Consider the following 20,881-nt stretch of genomic DNA (forward strand, 5'->3'; position numbering starts at 1 on the left):
CCATAAAGAAATCATTACTAGTCTGACTGAATTCCTTTGTAAGGGATCTTCCAACTGTACATATATTTAAAAATACCCTTACTAGTATATTAGAAGGGAATATTGAGATGTTTTGATAGATGTTTTTTCCAAGGTGACTGTCAGCTAATAAATTATCGTAATTGGTTCTTAGAAAGCTCGAATGTTGGCCTGATTCATTTCCTGTTTCTTCTGAAAAAAACCCAGCATTACCATAGTGAGAAATAAAAACAATACTCATAGAAGCTAATCCAGTTAGTATTCAAGTCCATGGAAAGACTTTCATTGGTTTCATCGGTATTAATTCAGGCCCATAATTGTTCTTCCATAGGAGATTCTCAGAGGGCTTTACAAACACCACTTCAGTAAGAACCCTCTATACCCCAGTGAGATGGAGAAGTAATACTGTACCCATTTTACAGAATGCATAAGCTGAGCCTCACGGGCACTCTGGGGTAGAACCTAGAAGATAACAGAAGAGACCTGACACATTATTATTTGCATTACAGTAACAAAGAAGCCCCAGTCAGGATTGGAGCCCCAGTGGGCTGGACGCTGTGTATACAGAGTAAGAGACAATCCCAGCCCTAAAGAGCTTAACATCCTAATACACCCACTTGCTGCATCCCGTCATTGAACAATCAAAAGGAAAAGGTAGGCGAGGGTAAGGCAAGCAGTAATGAGACTGTCAGCTTACATAGACCAGCTATGTGCACAGCTAGATCTCAGGGAAACATTCTCCACATAAGGCTTCTGAATCCTGCATTGGGAAGTTTCTCAATTCAGAAAGAAAGAAAGAAAAAAACCCACCCCAAACATATTGAAACATGAACTGGTGGCTTTCTGGTTCCTAGGCTCACCATAGCCTCTGGCAGAACAGTTCCAAGCTCAGCCAGTAACAGGCTCTGTTACACACATTATTACACTACTCTTAACTTTCTGTCGAGTTAGTTTGTGGATAACCAACTTCCTCTAGTAGTGAAATACCACAACATCTCCAGTTTAATTTGCTAGGATAAAAGCTATAATGTTTGAGAGTCTTCTAGAGCATACGCTGATCACCAGCTTGGGGAGCGGGGCAGGAGATGGAGCTCCCCCGACTCTGTGGTATAGTACTTCATAAGTAGATACATTATGCTACGCATAGAATAATAGAATCACAGAAATGTAGTGCTGGGAGACACCTTGAGAAGTCATGTAGTCCAGGAACTGTGCTGAGGCTGGACCAAGTAAACCAAGAAAGACCATTCCTGACATGTGTTTGTACAACTTGGTGTTAAAAACCTTCAATGATGGGGATTCCACAACCTTTCTTGGAAGCCCATTCCAGTGCTTAACTACGCATCATGTCTTCTTTTGAAATGTCAGGCAACAGCCCATTGTAAGAGCTCCTCTAACTAGATGGAACATTTCTCAGTTACGGTACAGCAGTCCTTATGATTGTATAAAGTCATGCTGGTCCCAAGTACAGTACACACTTCCCCTGGACAAGAAGAATTCTACTTATTGAGGAATGCAAATATTAAATGTAAGTATAAAAAACAGCCCCTCATGTTCAGTTCAAACAATCAAACCTGTATCAGCACAAGGATCAAGGCAACATCAAGATTTAAACTTGATCCTGAAATTTCGAATTGAAAGAGTAGAGTTTAAAGAGTCATTATTTTAGCTTGTCTGGTAAATGCCTCTGTTATACAGACAGCAGATCATACTTGCATGTTATAGGGATTCAGAACTATTGAGAGTAATAACTTCATTTAGAGATCCTAGACACAATTGGAAAGCTAGCTATCTAGTTAGCTATATAGTGAGATAGATGAGTTCTCTAATTACCATTAGCACAGGATCAGCACTTTAGTTTTTGGAGGACAAAAGTCCTCATGTTTACAGCACGCACCTAATTCACTACAACAGTCATTCTACCTGTTCTAGGCTTGCCCCTGTTTGAAGCATTTTGAGTTTGACATAGTGGTGACCAACTGCAGTCCTATGCATGTGGAGAGCACAGATGGAGTCTACTGTAGGTCACTGCTCATGCCATGGAGCCACAGACTGGCTTTATTAATTATTTGTATCACTGAGGTGCTTGGGAGCCTCAGTCATGGACCAGGTTCCCACGGTGCTGGGCACTATACAAACAGACCAAAAAGGCAGCCTTGCAATACAATTGTGTGTGTGTGTGTGTGAAATCCTGGCCCCACTGAAGTCAATGATAGTTTTGCTGCTGATTTTAATGGTATTAGGATTTCCCCTATTGCGATCATTCCCACATCAGTATGAACTGCAACTGCAAAGGACCCCAAATTCAAGGAAAAGTATGGACATGGGGAGACTCCCTTTTCTGACATCTCCAGTATACTGTAGTGCTCTCTATTCACTGCTGTGAGATCTTGTGCAAGACACAGTCTCTGTCCCTCAGTTCCCACAGCTGTAAAATGGGGTCATATGTGCTTCCTTCACAGCACATTGAGGGACATCATTAGTATATATAAAACATTTTGACATCCTCAGACAAGAGGTGCCACAGAAATGGGAAGCATTAAGTCTCTCGACCCTGCCTGTTCCGTCTTATCTTAAATGTGAAATTCCCTCACACCTTTTAAGTAAAACTAATACACTAATGAAAGTAACCCTAAACACTGTTTTCTCTAAGTTATTAACCACCGCCACTCCAAGATGTAGTCAAAGGTGCAAATAGCTATAGATCTCCCCACAGAGATGCCCCCGATCACCATTCCCCGTTTGACTAATTCACATGGCCTTTGTTGTTCCCTGCCCCCTCCTGTCGTTTATCTACATAGTGAGCTCTTTGGCCTAAGTTCTGTCCAAAACGCCCAGCTAAACACTAGGGCTCTACAAATAAGGAATAATGATCACAATGTGCATGTGGAGAATGTGTGAAATCATCTCTGACCGTGCAAATCTGTACTGTAACCAATTAGTTAAGAGACACGCAGCATTGTGCAGTCTCCCATGGTCCTTAGTAGTATGAGATGGACATTTAACATTCCGCTTCTTCTATGGCACAAAGATGCTTTGGTCATTGTCAGCATGATTTAAAGCAGCGGGTCTCAACTGGGGGTCTGCGGCCCCCTGGGAACCATGAGCCCTTTCAGCTGAAGCTGAAGCCTGGAGCCCCAATGTCCCTCTCCAGGCAACAGCCACAGAGCTGAAGCCCCGAGCCCTGGTGCCACGGTGGGGCTGCAGCTGGGAGCTGCGGGGTTACAATCCCAAGCCCCATACTAAATCCTCGAGCCCTAATGCCGCAGCAGGGCAGCTGCGGGGAGCTGCAGGCTGAAGTCCTGAGCCCCGGTGCCACAGCGGGGCTGAAGCACTGAGCTGCGGGCCTGAAACCTCAAACCCTGCTGCTGCAGTGTGGCAGCAGCTAGGAACTGTGGGGCTGAAGCCACAAACCCTGGTGCTGTGGTGAGACAACAGCCAGGAGCTGCGAGCCCCGGTGCCGCGGCCAGGGCCGGCTCTAGGCACCAGCAAAACAAGCCGGTGCTTGGGGCGGCCCATTTCTAGGGGCGGCATTCCGGCGCCAGCCATGCCACCCCTAGAAATGTGTCCCCGCCGCCCCAGCTCGCCTCCGCTCCGCCTCCACCTGCTCCCCTGAGCGTGCCGCCGCTCCCCTTCTCCCCCCTCCCTCCCAGGCTTCCCCCGTGCGAAACAGCTGTTTCGCGCGGCAAGCCTGGGAGGGAGGGAGGGAGGAGAAGCCGAGCGGCGGCGCACTGGGGGAGGCAGCGGTAATGCAGTGGAGGTGAGCTGGAGCGGGGAGCGGTTCCTCTCCCCCGTTACTTAATCATAGAATCATAGAATATCAGGGTTGGAAGGGACCTCAGGAGGTCATCTAGTCCAACCCCCTGCTCAAAGCAGGACCAATCCCCAATCAAATCATCCCAGCCAAGGCTTTGTCAAGCCTGACCTTAAAAACTTCCAAAGAAGGAGATTCTACCACCTCCCTAGGTAACGCATTCCAGTGTTTCACCACCCTCCTAGTGAAAAAGTTTTTCCTAATATCCAACCTACACCTCCCCCACTGCAACTTGAGACCATTACTCCTTGTCCTGTCCTCTTCTACCACTGAGAATAGTCTAGAACCATCCTCTCTGGAACCACCTCTCAGGTAGCTGAAAGCAGCTATCAAATCCCCCCTCATTCTTCTCTTCTGCAGACTAAACAATCCCAGTTCCCTCAGCCTCTCCTCATAAGTCATGTGTTCCAGACCCCTAATCATTTTTGTTGCCCTTCGCTGGACTCTCTCCAATTTATTCACATCCTTCTTCCTGTGCTCCCCCCCCCACCTCTGCTCCGTCTGCTCCCCTGAATGCCCTGCCTCTCCCTCGCCTGAAAGGGAGCGGGGAGAAGACTCAGTTTCTCAATGTATTGATCGGCTGGATGACAATGATTTTGCTATACAACTAGATGAATCCACAGACATTCAGAAATGTCCCATTTACTTGCCTATGTGCAGGGGTGAAAGTAAGTCGAGTGACTTACTGGTACTCTGGGGCCAGCTCTGGCCCCCGGAAGGGGCGGGGCATAGGGCAGAAGGGGTGGGGTTGAGGGGGGTCAGAGCCAGCCCCAGCCCACCCTGTAAGGTAAGTGCCCCCCCTCCATCGGGGTAGCAGCAGCAGCCCGGGGCTCTGGGGCTATTTAAAGGGCCTGGGGCTCCCCTCTTCTACCGCCCTGGCCCTTTAAATAGCTGCCAGAGCCCTGGGGAAGCAGCGGGGCTCCAGGGGCTATTTAAAGGACTGGGGCGGCAGAGGCAGCTGGAGCCCCGGCCCTTTAAATAGCCCCTGGAGCCCCCGCTACCCTAGGGCTCCGGGGGCTATTTAAAGGGCCCGCGGCTCCCCTGCTTCTACCACCCCAGTCCTTTAAATAGCCGCTGAAGCCCTGGAGTAGCGGCAGCGGGGCTCCAGTGGCTATTTAAAGGGCCCGGGCGGTAGAAGCAGGGGAGCCCCAGGCCCTTTAAATAGCTGCTGGAGCCCTGCAGCCGCTACCCCAGGGCTCCAGCAGCGGGGCCCTGGAGGCAATTTAAAGGGCCTGGGGCTCCAGCCACTGCTGGGAGCCCCAGACCCTTTAAATTGCCCCCTGGGGAAGCTGGGCTGCCCCAGTACAGTGCACCGGCTCTTGCCGGTATGCTGTACCTGGGTGTACCGGCTTACTTTCACCTCTGTGTATGTGTGAATAAGGAAATAAAGGAAGACTTTTTGTTCTGCAAAGAGCTCAAGACAACAACAAAGTCAGACAACATTTTCAAACTGTTAGATGATTTTATAATTTCAGCAGAAATCAGCTGGACTAATTGTATTGGGGTCTGCACTGATGGAGCCGCAGCAATGACCGGAAAGCATGGTGTTGTGAAAAAAATAAAAGCCATTGCACCTCGCACTATTTGGACATGTTGCTTTTTACACTGAGAAGCACTTGCTGCAAAAGATATTGAACCAGGTCTTTACAGTGTTCTGAATACAGCAGTAACACTCGTTAAGCTTATTAAATCCAGAGCAAAAAACTCCAGGTGTTTTGCGGCACTTTGTGAGGAAGTGGGTGCAGAGCTCCATTCCTTGCTCATGCCTACAGAGGTGAGATGGCTGTCTCGAGGCAGAATGCTTGCCCGTATATTTAACCTCAAGGAAGAGTTATGTACTTTCTTAGTTGATAAGAAAACTGAATTTGCCAAAGTGCTGAAAGATGATGTGTGGCTGGGTTACCTCACAGACATACTCAGTGAGAAATGAATAAGCTGAATAAAACTATGCAAGGTGGGAACACTACTTTTATTGCCCAACATGAAAGAATTGAGGCATTCAAAAGAAAACTACAATGCTGGAAACTTTGTGTCTGTGGGGGCACTACTGATATGTTTGAACTCTTACATTTTTTCATTCAGGAATGAAACACTGACTTTGACGTAATTAAACCTCAGCTAGCAGCGCATCTGTCCGGTCTGCTTAACAAATTTAATGCTTATTTCCCCAAACTCACAACAGAACAAGCTGCTACACACAGGTGAACTACAAACCCCTCTAGTGAGAACACTGAAGCTAAACTCCCATCCGATGTTCCATTAAAATTGTTAGAAGAGCTCACTGACATTTCATCAGACAGCTCCCTCAGAACCAGGTTCAAAGAAATGCTGCTGGAGACATTTTGGTGTGAGTGTTCTGATGAACACATCACTGCTTCTTCTGCAGCACTGAAAGTTTTGATCCCCTTTAGTACCACCTCCTTAGGCGGAGCTGGATTTTCAGCCATGACATCAATGAAAACAAAGTACCAAACCAGGATGAACATTGACCATGACACGCGCATGTGCTTGTCAAAGATACTCCCACGTCTTGACAGAATTGTTGATCATCACTATCCCATTTTATATATTTTATGTGTGTGTGTGTGTGTGTAACTGTATAACAATCCGTTTAATACAGCTTTTGATCTATGGGACATGCAGAAAAGCCACGGTTGTGGCACAGGTGGGCCTTGGAGCACTTTTGTAGCATTGTAGGGGGGCCTCAGAGAGAAAAAGGCTGAGAACCCCTGATTTAGAGCCTCCTTTTGCTCCCATTAGTCAATGGGATTCTACCTGAGCAGGATTGAGCCTTTAGTTTCTTCTACTCTTTGGCACTGGGACTAATTCCTGCCTCCATGCTCCCTTTAGAACAGCGGGCACCAACTGGGCGATCACGATTTCTGGCAGCTAAAAATGGGGACCTGTGGCCAATGGGAGATGAAGGAGCAGTGCCTACAGAGAGGGACAGCATGCGGAGCCACGTGCCCCCTCAGGGGCCACAGGGGCATGTTGGCCCCTTCCGGGAGTGGTGTGGGACCAGGGCAGGCAGAGAGCCTGCCTTAGCCACGCTGCACTGCCAACCGGGAGATGCCCGAGATAAGTGCTGCCCGGCAGGAGCCCACACCCCATACCTCCTCCTGCACCCAAACCCCCTCCCTGAGCTTGCACCCCTCACCCTTCCTGCACCCAACCCTCTGCCCCAGGCTCAGCCTGGAGCCCCCTCCCACACTGCGAACCCCTCGGCCCCAGCCCAGAGCTTGCACCCCTCCCACACTCCAACCCCCTGCCCCAGCCTGGTGAAAATGAGTGAGGGTGGGGGGGAGCGAGCGACGGCGGGGGGGGAGATGGAGTGAACAGGGTGGAGCTTTGGGGAAGGGGCGGGGTAGATCCTGGGTTGCCCTTAAATTCAAAAAGTGATCTTGGGCGTAAAAAGGTTGGAGACCACTGCTTTAGAACGAGCTGTGAGAGAGGTGAGCCCTTTGTGCTCTTCTGATTTGGCAGCTGCCCCAAGCATCTGAACATCTCTCTTTTCAGCTTGAGGACATTTTTCTTTCTCCTCCCCAGCCTCCCATATGACTGCACCATGGTTGTCTTTAGCCTGCTGCAATTTTCTTTTCTTTCAAGATATCGAATGCCCTGCACCTTTTTTTTTTTAAACTGAAGAGCGGTAAAGGAATAAATAAAGAGAGAAACTATATATGTTACACCAAGATCATCTTTAGTGCTGGAAGGGTGCTAGGCTGGGAAGCAAATCTGCTTCTCAGTTTTAACTTGTGTGTGTGTGTGTGTCTCTCTCTCTCTCTCACACACAAACACACACTTCCTTCCCAGCCTAGCACCCTTCCAACAGTAAAGGCCATCTTTGTCCTGATTCCTGGAGGTGTTATTTTGCCAATACATGTTTTGTTAAAATGCTGGACTCAATCCAGACACCTCTATTGACGTCATAAAGGAAAAGAAGCTAGCTTTCTGTGACTGCCCTCTGACCTGGACTATCTCATTCTAGACTTTGGCCTCGTATTTTAGTATAGTCCATTTTTATTTAATCCAAAGAAGAGCCAGGATGTCTAAGTACCAATAAAGGTTTCACTTGACCTTTGGCTTTTGTAACTCTCGTGATGCCCTTGTATGCCCTCTTCCTTCATCTTGTGTTATTTATCAGCCTTTGCTGTGTTCATTCTAAGTACACTGTGTCTAAATGTTATCATATATATATTATTAGCCAGGATGGGCAGGGATGGTATCCCTAGCCTCTGTTTGCCAGAAGCTGGAAATGGGCGACGGGATGAATCGCTTTATTCTGTTCATTCCCTCTGGGGCACCTGCTATTGGCCACTGTCGGAAGACAGGATACAGGGCTAGATGGACCTTTGGTCTGACCCAGTATGGCTTTTCTTATGTTCTTATTATCCAGCATGATGGGGCCCCAATACAGAATGGGCACTCTGAACACTATTCTTATACAAATATTAAACAATGTCTCACATTTCTATTGCACTTTCCTTGCAAGGATCTCTGAGCTGTTGTGACCTGCACTGGATGTGCCATGTTTGTCTTTCTTCCACAGGACAGAAGCGACTTTGTCTGTACAAAGTGCAAGCTGGTCTCCATATTGGAAGAGAAGATTGAAGGTCTGGAGCAACAGGTAACGACCCTGCGTTGTATACGAGAGACTGAGGATTTTCTGGACAAAACTCAGGATAGGCTTCTAGGGGCACAAAGCTCTAAAGATATAGAGCAGGTTGCACAGAGGAGCCAAGAGGCCAGTGAAGAAGCTTGGCAACATGTGACCTCCAGAAGAGGTAAGCGGAATGTCCGGGTTCCAGTAACACAGACACAGGTAACTAACCGCTTTCATGTTCTCTCCACAGGTATCATTGCGGAGAGTGGACCAGATGATATGTCTGGGGGGAGAAAGCAGAAGGAGACTCTGCTGGTTGGAAGGCATGAGATGCGATGTCCTGAGGTTGTGGGTTCCACGACCACCACTCCCAAGAGGAGAAGGCGGGTGGTGGTGGTCGGGGACTCTCTCCTCCGGGGGACTGAGTCATCTATCTGCCGCCCTGACCGGGAAAACAGAGAAGTCTGCTGCTTGCCAGGGGCTAAGATTCGCGATGTGACGGAGAGACTGCCGAGACTCATCAAGCCCTCGGATCGCTACCCCTTCCTGCTTCTCCACGTGGGCACCAATGATACTGCCAAGAATGACCTTGAGCGGATCACTGCGGACTACGTGGCTCTGGGAAGAAGGATAAAGGAGTTGGAGGCGCAAGTGGTGTTCTCGTCCATCCTCCCCGTGGAAGGAAAAGGCCTGGGTAGGGACCGTCGAATCGTGGAAGTCAACGAATGGCTACGCAGGTGGTGTCGGAGAGAAGGCTTTGGATTCTTTGACCATGGGATGGTGTTCCATGAAGGAGGAGTGCTGGGCAGAGATGGGCTCCATCTTACGAAGAGAGGGAAGAGCATCTTTGCCAGCAGGCTGGCTAACCTAGTGAGGAGGGCTTTAAACTAGGTTCACCGGGGGAAGGAGACCAAAGCCCTGAGGTAAGTGGGAAAGCGGGATACCGGGAGGAAGCACAGGCAGGAATGTCTGTGAGGGGAGGGCTCCTGCCTCATACTGGGAATGAGGGGCGATCAACAGGTTATCTCAAGTGCTTATATACAAATGCACAAAGCCTTGGAAACAAGCAGGGAGAACTGGAGGTCCTGGTGATGTCAAGGAACTATGACGTGATTGGAATAACAGAGACTTGGTGGGATAACTCACATGACTGGAGTACAGTCATGGATGGTTATAAACTGTTCAGGAAGGACAGGCAGGGCAGAAAAGGTGGGGGAGTAGCACTGTATGTAAGGGAGCAGTATGACTGCTCAGAGCTCCGGTACGAAACTGTGGAAAAACCTGAGTGTCTCTGGATTAAGTTTAGAAGTGTGTGCAACAAGAGTGATGTAGTGGTGGGAGTCTGCTATAGACCACCGGACCAGGGGGATGAGGTGGATGAGGCTTTCTTCCGGCAACTCACGGAAGCTACTAGATCGCATGCCCTGATTCTCATGGGTGACTTTAATTTTCCTGATATCTGCTGGGAGAGCAATACAGCGGTGCATAGACAATCCAGGAAGTTTTTGGAAAGCGTAGGGGACAATTTCCTGGTGCAAGTGCTAGGGGAGCCAACTAGATGGGGCGCTTTTCTTGACCTGCTGCTCACAAACCGGGTAGAATTAGTGGGGGAAGCAAAAGTGGATGGGAATCTGGGAGGCAGTGACCATGAGTTGGTTGAGTTCAGGATCCTGACGCAGGGAAGAAAGGTAAGCAGCAGGATACGGACCCTGGACTTCAGGAAAGCAGACTTTGACTCCCTCAGGGAACAGATGGCCAGGATCCCCTGGGGGACTAACATGAAGGGGAAGGGAGTCCAGGAGAGCTGGCTGTATTTCAAGGAATCCCTGTTGAGGTTACAGGGACAAACCATCCCGATGAGTCGAAAGAATAGTAAATATGGCAGGCGACCAGCTTGGCTTAATGGTGAAATCCTAGCGGATCTTAAACATAAAAAAGAAGCTTACAAGAAGTGGAAGGTTGGACATATGACCAGGGAAGAGTATAAAAATATTGCTCGGGCATGTAGGAAAGATATCAGGAGGGCCAAATCGCACCTGGAGCTGCAGCTAGCAAGAGATGTCAAGAGTAACAAGAAGGGTTTCTTCAGGTATGTTGGCAACAAGAAGAAAGCCAAGGAAAGTGTGGGCCCCTTACTGAATGAGGGAGGCAACCTAGTGGCAGAGGATGTGGAAAAAGCTAATGTACTCAATGCTTTTTTTGCCTCTGTTTTCACTAACAAGGTCAGCTCCCAGACTGCTGTGCTGGGCATCACAAAATGGGGAAGAGATGGCCAGCCCTCTGTAGAGATAGAGGTGGTTAGGGACTATTTAGAAAAGCTGGACGTGCACAAGTCCATGGGGCTGGACGAATTGCATCCGAGAGTGCTGAAGGAATTGGCGGCTGTGATTGCAGAGCCCTTGGCCATTATCTTTGAAAACTCGTGGCGAACGGGGGAAGTCTCGGATGACTGGAAAAAGGCTAATGTAGTGCCCATCTTTAAAAAAGGGAAGAAGGAGGATCCTGGGAACTACAGGCCAGTCAGCCTCACCTCAGTCCCTGGAAAAATCATGGAACAGGTCCTCAAAGAATCAATCCTGAAGCACTTAGAGGAGAGGAAAGTGATCAGGAACAGTCAGCATGGATTCACCAAGGGAAGGTCATGCCTGACTAATCTAATCGCCTTTTATGATGAGATTACTGGTTCTGTGGATGAAGGGAAAGCAGTGGATGTATTGTTTCTTGACTTTAGCAAAGCTTTTGACACGGTCTCCCACAGCATTCTTGTCAGCAAGTTAAGGAAGTATGGGCTGGATGAATGCACTATAAGGTGGGTAGAAAGCTGGCTAGATTGTCGGGCTCAACGGGTAGTGATCAATGGCTCCATGTCTAGTTGGCAGCCGGTGTCAAGTGGAGTGCCCCAGGGGTCGGTCCTGGGGCCCGTTTTGTTCAATATCTTCATAAATGATCTGGAGGATGGTGTGGATTGCACTCTCAGCAAATTTGCGGATGATACTAAACTGGGAGGAGTGGTAGATACGCTGGAGGGGAGGGATAGGATACAGAAGGACCTAGACAAATTGGAGGATTGGGCCAAAAGAAATCTGATGAGGTTCAATAAGGATAAGTGCAGGGTCCTGCACTTAGGATGGAAGAATCCAATGCACCGCTACAGACTAGGGACCGAATGGCTAGGCAGCAGTTCTGCGGAAAAGGACCTAGGGGTGACAGTAGACGAGAAGCTGGATATGAGTCAGCAGTGTGCCCTTGTTGCCAAGAAGGCCAATGGCATTTTGGGATGTATAAGTAGGGGCATAGCGAGCAGATCGAGGGACGTGATCGTTCCCCTCTATTCGACACTGGTGAGGCCTCATCTGGAGTACTGTGTCCAGTTTTGGGCCCCACACTACAGGAAGGATGTGGATAAATTGGAAAGAGTCCAGCGAAGGGCAACAAAAATGATTAGGGGTCTAGAGCACATGACTTATGAGGAGAGGCTGAGGGAGCTGGGATTGTTTAGTCTGCAGAAGAGAAGAATGAGGGGGGATTTGATAGCTGCTTTCAACTACCTGAAAGGGGGTTCCAAAGAGGATGGCTCTAGACTGTTCTCAATGGTAGCAGATGACAGAACGAGGAGTAATGGTCTCAAGTTGCAATGGGGGAGGTTTAGATTGGATATTAGGAAAAACTTTTTCACTAAGAGGGTGGTGAAACACTGGAATGCGTTACCTAGGGAGGTGGTAGAATCTCCTTCCTTAGAGGTTTTTAAGGTCAGGCTTGACAAAGCCCTGGCTGGGATGATTTAACTGGGACTTGGTCCTGCTTTGAGCAGGGGGTTGGACTAGATGACCTTCTGGGGTCCCTTCCAACCCTGATATTCTATGATTCTATGATTCTATGAAATTGTAAGCCCAATAGCAAGGATTTTTAATGAATCCATAAACTCGGGGGGTCGTACCCTAGGACTGGAGAATTTCTAATATAGTTCCTATTTTTAACAAGGAGAAAAAATTGATCCAGGAAACTACAGGCCTATTAGTTTGACATCAATTGTATGCAAGGTCTTAGCTACTTTCTCTTTCAAAATTTGTTCTAAGGACATAGAGGTAAATGATAATTGGGATAAAATACAACACGATTTTACAAAAGGTAGATTGTACCAGAGCAGCCTGCACTGTTTCTTTGAGACGATAACTGATTTTCTACACAAAAGAAATGCAGCAGATCTAATCTACCTGGATGTCAGTGAGGCATTTGATATAGTTCCATATGAGAAATTATTAGTTAAATTGGAGAAGATGGGGATTAATATGAGAATTGAAAGGTGGGTAAAGGAACTGGTTAAAGGGGAGACTACAACGGGTCATACTAAAAAATGAACTGTGAGGGTGGAGGAAGATAACTAGTGGAGTTCCTCAGGGATCCATCTTGGGATCAATTTTATTTAGCATTTTCATTCATGACTTTGGCACAAAAAGTGGGAATGTGCTAATAAAATCTGCAGATGACACAAAGTTCAGAGGTATTTCAAATATGGAGGAGGACTGTCATATCATATAAAAAGATGGCCTTGAAAACTGGAGTAATAAAAATGGGATGAAATGTAATAGTGCAGAGTGCAGAGTCATGCACTTAGGGACTAACTAGAATTTTTACTATAAACTGGGGACATATTAATTGGAAACTACACAGGAGGATAAAGACCTGGATGTATTGGTAAGTCCCAGGATAGCTATGAGCCTCCAATGTGATGCGGCCATGAAAAAGGTTAATGCAATCCTAGGATGCATCAGACGAGGTATTTCCAGTAGAGATAGGGAAGTGTTGTTGCCATTATACAAGGCACTGGTGAGACCTCATCGGGAATACTGCGTGCAATTCTGGTCTCCCATGTTTAATAAAATTTAATACAAAATGGAATAGGTGAACGAATGGCTATTAGAATAATCAGAGGAATGGAGAACCTACCTTATGAGAGGAGACTTAAGGAGCTTAGCTTGTTTAGCCTAACCAAACAAAGGCAGAGAGGAGATATGATTGCTCTATAAATACATCAGAGGGATAAACACCAGGGAGGGAGAGGAGTTATTTAAATTAAGGGCCAATGTTGGCATACAAACAAATGGCATATACTGGCCATCAACAAGTTTAGATTTGAAATTAGGTGAAGGTTTCTAACCATCAGAGGAGTGAAGTCCTGGAACAATCTTCCAAGGGGCAAAAACTCTAACCAGTTTTAAGACTGAGCTTGATACATTTATGGAGGGGATGATATAAGACAAGACTACTTACAATGGCATGTGGCCCATCTCCTACTGCTAATAGCAAATATCTCCAATGGCCAGAGATGGCACACATCCACAACCCTACATGAAGTGGATAGGGGAATCCAACAGGTGGTAACAGGCTGCCCATCTGTGCCATACACTGCCTAATGGGAGAACTCCACTGCCCACGTGCCAGTGTGTTTCCCCCAGATAAAGCCCTGTGACTTCAGGTTTGCATAGTATCCAGAATTTCATCCCTATAGCAGATTTATTTTTTATCTTCTTCCATTATGTTTGAGCCAGGGTGCACCTTCTGCACTGATGGGTTCAAAACCCCAACCTTCATCTCTTCCTTCAAGCATTTCTGGGGACTTCCTTTCAAAGAAAATGCAAGAGGTGTAAATGCAAAGTCAGTCCCAGTTTTTATTTCCATAATCAACAACTAACAAGTTAATTTACAGACCAACAATGCCTATACACGAACTGTAGTAACTTAATTCAAATGAGAATAAAATAATCTAATTCCAGGATCTATAAATGCTGGATATAGGGTGTGGGCCTCCCATGGACGTCAGTGGAAATTCTGTGCATGCTCTAGCAGTAACACAGCATGGGTTTTCCTGTGATGATTTCCTGAAGGGGTATTTTTGATTTTTGTAAATATTAGCATGAAATATGCGTGTGTCAGAACCCAAGGAAACAACATACATTTAGGGCCAAAACATCAAGAGGAGCTTTGCTCCTACTGGACCAAGTATTAAATGAATTTCCCTACTTGGACCTGGTTAATGTTACAGCTTATCATGCACTAAACCTTATCAAAAACAAAAATATCTACCACTTAATCCTCGTGATAAACACGCCAGAAATATCTGAAACTTCTCTGTCTTACAAAAGGTACCACAAACAACTAACCAGCATCTACTTTCATCTCAAGATGAGCTTCTGGGTCCAAAGTATGAATTTCACCTAAAACTAGAGCTAAGCGCCATTTTTACTTGACAGATTGAGTTAACAGCAAGAAAGTGAATACAATGGTCTTGTTGAACTGGAAGAACAGTGCTTCCCTAACAGTCAAAACTGACATGTAGTCTTGCTCAAAAAATGCCAGTTTTCACAGAAGGATAATACAAAGGTGTAATATGAAAGTCTATCCAATTTTGAAGGGTACTGATTGCACCAGGACTGGCGAGAGAAGGTAACAAATATTTGTAAGGTACAATGTTTAGTGGTATAGTTGTTATTAAAGATGGTTGAAAATTGTTCAACAACGTTTTTAGCTAACAAAAATACCAAAGATGTTGGGCATTGGCTTTTGGTACTATGGTGGTTTGTTTGTTTGTTATTTTTTGGGGGGGCGGGGAGGGGGATTCTTTTTGAAAAACCAGAAATCTTACACAAATTTGTTTGGAAAAAACCCACAATTTTTTCTTGTCTTTCTAAATTTTCCTACAGAAGATATTTATCACTTTCCAGCCAGCTCTAGTTGTTTTAAAGAAATCTCTTTTTGAAAATGCATTTAACCGTCCAGCCATCGATTGCTATTTAACTATTACATATAGCACCACAGGTGGGCCTGGGATATTATTCCATTGTACTCACACAAGCCTCTTACTGGCACACGTGTCATTCCACGGGCTTCACATGGGTAAGGAGGAGGAGAATCAGGCCCATAGTCTCTGCCATGAGGAGCTAGAACCAGCTGGGGTAAGAAAACACAAAGCCAGGATAGATGATATCAAGCAAAGGAGACAGAGGAAGCCTTACATAAAATATGGCTTTGTGGTGAGGACAAAAGTCCGGAATGTGTTGTGGAAGAAGAGGTGAAGCCATTTCTCTGTTTTTGCTGGGTTAGGAGTTAGCTGATCATGGGGGTCCATCCAGCAAAGCATGGAGATCAATGGGACTACTCAAGTTCTTAAAAGTTAAACACAGGCTTAAATTCTTTGTTGGACTTGTGCCTCGGTTATGGAATGTGGGATGGAAATCAATGATTACAAACAACTAATTCTTTGTTTTATACCTTGTTTTTAGTAAACACTCAGTGTGAAACAGCAGCCAGTGTAACATGTACCTTTGTGCGGGCAAGGAGCACAGCTACCATGATTAGAAACACACAGAGTGTGTTTGTTCCACCAGAAAAAGGCTGATATGCATGAATAATACTAAAGGTGTTAAAGACCATGCTCAAGTCCCCAGCCAGCTTCTGATGCCCGATTAAGTCCTTAGTCCTAATTTTCAAAGCAATCAGTGGATCAAACCCTAGCTACACCAAAGGCTGAATTTGATCTATGAACCAATGTGACAGATGTGTTCTTCTGAGACAAGGCAGATCACAAAGCCCAGGATGAAGCATGTGAGAGCTGGGGACAAAACATTCTCTGTCGAGGGGATCCAGCTATGGAACAATCTTCCAAAGGAGTGCAGGCAAATCCAAAGTTTGACCATTTTAGGAAACATGGCAAAATCTTCCTCTTTGAAAAACCCTTTCCACCCACAGTTGACATACCCTCTTTATTCCTAAACCCCTTGCCAACACCTCCTCCATCCAAGAATCAAAAAAACCCAAATCAAAAAAACCCTATTCCTAGCAGAGTCTCTACCTCGTAAAGGGAGAAGTGTCAGAGACTCCATGAAGTCCACTGGGGACTTTGCGACTGACTTTATGTGGAAGACACTCAGATACTATGATGATGCTGGGCAGTATAACACACTAAGATAGTGCTAGTGTATATCTCATGCACAAAACTTTAAAGCCAACTTAAAAGGGTTTTCCAAAATCTGTGCAGAAAACAGAAGCTGGTAGAGTTGTTTCAAAGCATGGTGCAAACTTTGCTGAGCCAGGATCTGTGACTGAAATGATGAAGCTGGTGGTTGCAAAAAGCCACTGCCACACCCTGTATGTCCTGAAAAGAAAGAAGAAGAGAAAAGTGAACTAAGACTTCTTTGTTCCTTAGCTGGAGGGTATGGCTTAGTGGCCAGCCCATCCCTTCTTCCTTCCAAGTTTAGGCAAATACTGAACTCCAGTTGTGAAATCCTGGCTCCACTGAAGTCAAAGGTGACTCCCACTGACTTCAATACAGAGTGAATTATAAACAAATTGTATCCCAGATCTGAGATATGGCCTTGAACAGGTTCTATTGACTCAGTTGTTTTTGTCATGTAAACGGGTGCTTAGTTATATGGCTCAAATTTTCCAAAGTGACCTTTCAATTTTGGGTGTCTAACGAAATTCCTTGGGACTGGTTTTCAGAGGCACTGAGCATCCAAAAACTCCTTAGGGAGCGGTGTGTGTTTTTAACTTCTAAAATAACAGGCACGAGACATCTCAAGTTGGGTATCCCCAAGTGAGACACCCAAAACAAAAGATTACTTGGAAACGCCTCTATTAATGGATTTAATCATTTAATTTAATGGAGAGAACAAACAAACAAACCACAACACACCTTTTCAAATTTAAACACCTAGACTTTTCAACAATTATTTTTAGTTTAGAGCAGTGATGAACTGCCAAAATCTTAACAACCAGTTCCCTTCTCAACCCACGAGGGGGTCATAACCCGCCTCCCACCCCGGGACCACTGCCCCATCCACCCCGCTCCCCTGACTGCCCCTGGAACCGGGCAGGAGGGTCTCGTGCGCCACCGTAGTGGGTGCCCACCCCACCCCTAAGAGCCAGAGGGACGTGCCAGGGTGCGAGGTGTGGAGTCCCGGTGGTGCTTACCTGGGGCGGATCCCAGGAAGCATCCAGCAGGTCCCTCTGGCTCCTAGGGGTGAGGTAGCGAAGCTAGTGGGGAGGTAGGAGGAGCGGCCGCTCCCCCCACTGATCACATCAAAAGTGGCGCCTTAGGTGCTGACTCCGTGGGTGCTCCGGGGCTGGAGCACCCACGGGGAAAATTTGGTGGGTGTAGAGCACCCACCAGCAGCTCCCCGCCCCGCACCCAGCCCCAGCTCACCTCCGCTCCGCCTCCGCCCCTGAAGGCGCCGCCCCGCTCTGCTTTTCCACCCCCCCTTCCCGCGAATCAGCTGTTTGCGTGGGAAGCCGGGGAGGGCTGAGAAGCAAGCGGTGGCTTTGTGCTCAGGCCCAGGGAGGCGGAGGCGAGCTGGGGTGGGGAGCAGTTCCCTTGCGCGCCCCCCTACCCCCTGGGTTACCTGCTGCGGTGCAGGCGGCCCTCCTCGTGCCCCCCCACCCCAGCTCACCTCCACTCCGCCTCCTTGGACCTGACCGCGCAGCCGGGGGGATGGGAGGGCGGGCGGAGAAGCAGAGTGGGACGGAGCGTAACTCAGGGGCAGAGGAGGAGCGGAGGTGAGCTGGGGGTGGGGCAGGGAGCTGCCGGTGGGTGTTCTGCCTAAGGCGCCACTTTTGGCCGGTTGTTAAATTTAGAAGCCTTTGTCCCTCGTGGGACAACCGGTTCTAAAAGGGCTTCTAAATTTAACAACCGGCTCCAGCGAACCGGTGCGAACCGGCTCCAGCTCACCACTGGTTTAGAGGAATAGGAAACATTAATCTGCAGATATGAAGATATAGCTTTGGATACAGATGCAATCAGTTAACATGGTTTTGTCAGCAAATCTTTGATTACTTGGAGCTGTCTTGGAGACTGGAACAGAGCCAGTGGAATGCTTGTTTACTGCACTGAAAGAAGGGAAACACACTGTAGGTCAGTCACTAAAAGAGATCCTTCTGCTTCTACCCATTGCCAAATTACTTGGAAAGGTGGCTGATGAAAACAGCTTGCTTTTATTGGTTACAATGCAATTCTTTCAGGCTCTCTCCTCCCAGACACATTGTCAGGACTGTACACAGGCTGGCGCTTCGTGACTTCAGTATGAAGTCACCACAGAAGTGACCTCTCAATAGCCTCTCCCGGTTTTGACATAAACTCGGCCTCAGCGTTATTTTGGCAACAACTGGCTTTTTCTGAAGACGCTCAAATAGCTGGGCAGTTCAGATGGAATCTTTTCTTAGGGCCAAATAAATCCTGTCCCCATTGTAGCCTATGGGAGTTTTGCCACTGAACTTCAATGGGACTACAACTTGGCCATTAATACATGTAGATTTGCTACTGTGACTCAGGCCTGCTTTAGGACCCTGCTGTTTGATTCATTCTGTATTAGCTTGTTTTTACTGTAGGGGGAAGGGCAATGTGACCAGACGGACTATGGAAATAACATTTTTATTCATGGGAAACTAAACACTAAGAACTGAGCAAGATCAAGGAACATCAAGATCTGGCCCCACTAAAAACAAAACAAAACAAAACAAAAAGCTATACTCCAATTATGTGGGCTGGGTGGGGAGGGATTTTAAATTCATGAATAGGCCAAAAGCTTTTTTAAAATTACAGCCTCTCCTGCGTCTGGCTAAATAATGACCTGTCGGGGCTGGGGTGCGACAGGGACAACAATACATTTTTCACAGGCGCTACTTTTAACACAGTATGCTGCTATTTAGTTAATATAGGATTTATCCGATTGGAGTAATCATGGGTATAATCATAGAATATTAGGGTTGGAAGAGACCTCAGGAGGTCATCTAGTCCAAACCCCTGCTCAAAGCAGGATCAATCCCCAATTTTTGGCACAGATCCCTAAATAGCCCCCTCAAGGATTGAACTCAGAACCCTGGGTTTTGAAGGCTAATGCTCAAACCACTGAGCTATCCTATTCCTCCCCTCCCATGCCATCTTGAGGAGTCTCCTCTACAGTCTATAGGTGTCTGTGAGGAAGCGGTTTCCACCTTTCCCGAGGATGCAGCAGAGAATTTGTCTCCACTATCTGTGTGGATTTCAGCTATTCTGTTTCAAGCACAGGGACATAAGAACAGCCATACTCGGTCAGAGCGATGGTCCATGTCACCCAGAATCCTGCCTCTCAACAGTGGCCAGTACCAGATGCTTCAGAGGGAATGAACAGAACAGGGCAATTATTGAGTGATCCGTCCCCTGTCGTCCAGTCCCAGCTTCTGGCAGTCAGAGGCTCAAGGATACCCAGATCATGGGGCTGCATCCCTGATCATCTTGGCTAATTGCCACTACTGGATCTATCCTCCATGAACTTATCCAATTCTATTCTGAATGCAGTTATATTTTTGGCCTTCACAACACCCCCTGGTGACCAATTTCACAGGTTGACCAAGCTTTGTGTGAAGAAGCATTTCCTTATGTTTGTTTTAAACCTGCTACCTATTCATTTCATTGGGTGGTCCCTGGTTCTTGTGCTATGTGAAGGGGTAAATAGCACTTCCCTAGTCACTTTCTCCACACCAGTCATGAATTTATAGACCTCTGTCATATCCCCTTTTAGTCATTTCTTTTCCAAGATGAACATCCCAGTCTTTTAAATCTCTCCTCATACAGAAGCTCTTGCATACCCCTAATAATTTTTGTTGCCCTTCTCTGTACTTTTTTCTAAATTCTAATATATCTTTCTTGAGATGCGGCGACCAGAACTGCATGCAGTATTCATAGTGTGGGCATACCATGGATTTATATAGTGGGATTATGATATTTACTATCTCATTATATATCCCTTTCTTAATGGTTCCTAACATTCTGTTAGCTTTTTAGACTGCCGCTGCACATCGAGTGGATGTTTTCAGAGGATTCCACAATGACTCCACGATCTCTTTCTTGAGTGGTAATAGTTTAGGCCCCGTCATTTTGTAGTTGGGATTATGTTTTCCAATGTGCATTACTTTGCATTTTACCAACACTGAATTTCATCTGCCATTTTGTTACCCAGTCACCCAGTTTTGTGAGATCCCTTTTTAACTCTTTGCAGTCAGCTTTGGACTTAACTATCTTGTGTAATTTTATATTGTCTGCCAGTTTTATCACCTCCCTGTTTACTTCTTTTTCACAGATCATTGAAGAATATGTTGAACAGCACAGGACCCAGTATAGATCCTTGGGGATCCCCGCTATTTACCTCTCTGTGAAAACTGACCATTTATTCCTACCCTTGTTTTCTGTTTTTTAACCAGTTACTGACCCATGAGAGGATATCCAGATAGATGCACCAGCTCATTGTTTCCCTGCTGCTCTCTCCATGGAATACTGCCAGGGCTTCCTCAGCCAGCAGCTCATCCCAGGAAAATCCAGTGGGGAATGAGCCACAGCTGGGGAGCCTCCATTAAGAAGCCATTATAGCTTTATGCCGTATAAACTCTAGATTTACTGCTGGATGCTGAGGGAACCA

General features: G+C 46.7%; 1 protein-coding gene across 2 annotated transcripts in view; it reads right to left on the bottom strand.

Annotated features, from left to right (window-relative positions):
* The window catches only part of ME3 (malic enzyme 3), a 182,645-nt gene that overhangs the window by 92,380 nt on the left and 69,384 nt on the right, over positions 1-20,881 (bottom strand). Inside the window, exon 1 of one of the 2 annotated variants that reach the window (XM_037889425.2) lies at positions 15,284-15,514. The exons of the other annotated variant lie outside the window; for it this stretch is intronic. The gene's annotated coding sequence lies outside the window, so the exon portion shown is untranslated. Of the gene's footprint in view, positions 1-15,283; positions 15,515-20,881 lie in introns of those variants that run through there. 2 annotated transcript variants of the gene reach the window in all.

The sequence above is a fragment of the Chelonia mydas genome, chromosome 1 (assembly GCF_015237465.2).
Source record: "Chelonia mydas isolate rCheMyd1 chromosome 1, rCheMyd1.pri.v2, whole genome shotgun sequence".
In the NCBI taxonomy this organism is placed as follows: Eukaryota; Metazoa; Chordata; order Testudines; family Cheloniidae; genus Chelonia; species Chelonia mydas.